At 33.0% G+C, this 3,574-nt stretch overlaps 1 long non-coding RNA gene across 1 annotated transcript; it reads left to right on the top strand.

Moving 5' to 3' along the window:
* Positions 1–927: 927 nt before the first annotated feature.
* On the top strand, positions 928–3,371 carry LOC109583955 (uncharacterized). The gene is made up of 4 exons (XR_002185786.1): positions 928–1,059; positions 3,073–3,129; positions 3,174–3,224; positions 3,274–3,371. It is a non-coding gene; the product is annotated as an uncharacterized LOC109583955 (long non-coding RNA).
* Positions 3,372–3,574: the final 203 nt, after the last annotated feature.

Genomic DNA, 3,574 nt, shown 5'->3' with positions numbered 1-3,574 from the left:
TAAACACTTGATCTTTGTATAAAGGTATGCATACTACTGTATCAGATATTACAGGTACCAATATTGCACACTCAAAAATTTATGTTAACGCCGTCACCATAGTATGAAATTAATGTGGTAGAAATTTAGGTTTCAAAATTTTGTGATCTAATTTTTACGTAGTAAAATTATTGAATATGGCATGTAATTTTATGTGTGATATAAATTAAAGGACAAAGCTGACTATGGCATGGTACAGCTTTCAGCTGTGCAATGCTTTTGCAGATACAAGTCAGCTTGATTTTATTGTATAATTGTTTTCCCTCCACTCACGCCCTTAAGTGTACATGTCCTACATCTTTTACCTTGCATGTGTATGCTATGCACCCTAACGCTCAAAATAAATAGATGAATTAATCCAACAAGTCATACAAGGCTTGCCTAAGCTGTGACTTAATAATCACATGCATTCCATGGTATCTACATGTACACATTTAATATGCATTTTAGTGAAACTTTGTTGAATCCATCATTTCCTAATAATTATAATTTTGATGAAATTTATCTCATTTAGCCTGAAATAAATTTTGCTGTTCATTCACACTATGACACTCAGTTTATGTTAGTGGCATGCACTTGCACTGACACTATATACAATACTTCTCCCTTTATTCAACACTATTATGACAATATGTACTGACACAGGCTTGCATTTGCAACTTGCATGAATAAAAAGATCATTCTAGAGCCTTTTCTAATAGTAATCTATTTAATTGCTGTCACTACTCATACTGGTAAATCCTATCAGTATTACCCTATCTTTAATATTCTTGTACATGTACATAGTTAACTTTGAAATAGCCTACATGTCAGTCGATTTTAACTAAAATTTACATTTATTATTACCATACACATTATATGGCGACATATTTTGGTGGAAATGAGTTGTTCTGAGTCTACTCTGATTTGAACATGTACACTTATGCTCCTCCCTTATCTACTGTAGGTTGCCTAAATTTCCTTGCCAGTTTTTTGAATGTTACATCATCTAATCGTTTAGCAGTGCAGTCATCATTAACTGTGAGTTAGTAGTAACTAGTAATCATTAAAGTATGCATGTACATTTATAGATTCTGCTTGTACATGTACAAGATTGTTAGTTATTTTCAGCTTTAATAACAGTCCTGCCATTCTCACACCTAGCATTTAATACAGTTACTGTAACACACACATGCAGGTGATACCAGTCGTGGCACACAATATTCTTTAGAGAAATGTTGTAGCAGACAACACTTTGTGATGATTGATATTGATATAGTACATTTTACATTAACGTGGCCTACTCTAATAACTGCCTTTTATTTCTCGTTGTTGACTTGTACTTATGATTAATAATTTTTGCTTTTTTTTGTTTTTCTGTATTTTGTAAATGTGGTGGTATGTGTGTGATGTTTGAGAGTACCGTTGTATGTGTGTACTATAATACCATTGTGTGATTGTGTTGTATGTACCATTGTAATGAAGATGAGTGTTTGGTTACATGTACATGTACATATCTTCTCCTACAGTCCTAGACTTCATATAATCCTTATAGTTCATTAATCTGTTTTATTTCTCACTTTCTTTTTTGTGTATTTTTGTTCTTTCTGTGTTATGTCCGTTTAATTTTTATCAGCTAAAATTAAACTCTCATTTGGTCTTATTTGATGCACAAATCAACAAGTAATTATTATGAAATTGGAGCTTTATGTGTTATTCTTTTTCAAAAGCTAGTAATGATAAACCAAAGTAGAAGAATGTAAAACATTAAAGGGCTCAGCCCCTGAGCCACTCTATTGTTGTGCTTTATGACCCATCTTACTGCTAGCGAAGTATTTGGACTCAGTTTAGTCTAATCTTGCTAAGCATTTGCTGCAAATAAGCCCAGACTTGCTGATAGCCACCATTTTAATTCATTGTGACCACACCCACTTTTAATGAAGATTAGGCTACTTCACTTTAGTATTAGTTGGACGACCCGATCCCCGTACTGACAACATCTTTCTCGTCTTAGTGGGCTTTGCTCAATTGCGGTAAAAGTAATGTTAATTTTTAAAACCTCAAAGCAAAGTCTAAGGTCTTTCTAAAATCGTGTGCACTGTCACATCTATTATTAATATTCTTATCACAAAAAATTGTTTTCTTAATACTATGCAATTATTAATTCATGTTATATTTAATTTTTAATGTAAATTGCTGTGATAAATCAGATCCGAATTGTGTAGTCAATCTCTGACTGAAAGTGTATACTTGTGAAACAATACACGTTTTATGCAGTCACCACTTCTTTTACATGAGTTAATTAATGTGTTCAGACATACATGTACAAGTAGGGCCACTGCTGTAGTTAGAGAGTACTCAACATAAAAATTTGTACTCTTTAATATTTTGTGGCTTTGTTCTAATACATTCATGTAATTTTCATTTTTGAAAATTAGTTTACAATTTGGATAGTTTTAGTTCTTGAGCTTTCTGAGACCTTTTGTCAATGACTATACCAAGATATAGTATATAGTTTATTAGGTTAATTGTAAATTCACTACATTACATAATTAAAAAATGACATTTAGTAACTCTTGTAAGACATTACAGCATATTCTTTGATCAAATTAATATTAATAGTGCTTAAATTGGGTTTATTTTTGTTCACAGATTTATCTCAACTATCTGGCAATACGAACTACAAATTTGTTATTTTAATAGTAACATCCACATAGTCATAAATAATTGGCTATTGTCTTTACTGCTTTAGGTTTGCATTTTGTTACATTTTTAGCAGCAAAAATTACTTTTTTAGCATACGTTTTTAGCAGCAGTGAGTGGACAGGGCTGTCCGGGTCACCAATTTAGCGTATGGTATATGTATGTTGCAGCTAGTGATAGGGAAGCAGATATGCTGCTTGCCATAGAGCGCTCACATTTACCTCGAGTTGACTTGACACCCAAACACTGATCAATTATAAAACACAACATGCAATATATATTAAGAGATATCATGAATATGCATGAGATGTGATGTCATGAGTTCACTACAAGTGTATCAATTGTTACTAGGAGAAGCAACTGATGGTGAGGCTAGACCTGTAGGAAGAGGAACGGCTACACGTAATAGTGAGTTCTTTTATGCTAGCAGTAAGTGTATCTATTGTTACTAGGAGAAGCAACTGATGGTGATACTAGAGCTGTAAGAAGAGGAACAGCTACACGTAATAGTAAGTTCTTTACGCTAGCAGTAAGTGTATCTATTGTTACTAGGAGAAGCAACTGATGGTGATACTAGAGCTGTAAGAAGAGAAACAGCTACACGTAATAGTAAGTTCTTTTATGCTAGCAGTGAGTAAGTGTATGTCTTAAGCTGTGTAGAATGAGGTATGCAGCTAGTACCAATAGCTCAAAATAATATCAGGGCAAAAGAGAGTGTGTGTTTGAGAAAATTGTTACTTTTAAAGTTTAAGCTTACTGAGTAAAAGTTCTATTAATGATTGGCACCACCCATTTTGTGGCACTTGTTTTATCTAGGTAAACTATACTTAGCCATCTCATGAAACTGCATTAT

The sequence above is a fragment of the Amphimedon queenslandica genome, unplaced genomic scaffold (genome assembly GCF_000090795.2).
Source record: "Amphimedon queenslandica unplaced genomic scaffold, v1.1 AMPQUscaffold_13262, whole genome shotgun sequence".
Taxonomy (NCBI): domain Eukaryota; kingdom Metazoa; phylum Porifera; class Demospongiae; order Haplosclerida; family Niphatidae; genus Amphimedon; species Amphimedon queenslandica.
This window is presented reverse-complemented; position numbering and strand designations above follow the sequence as displayed.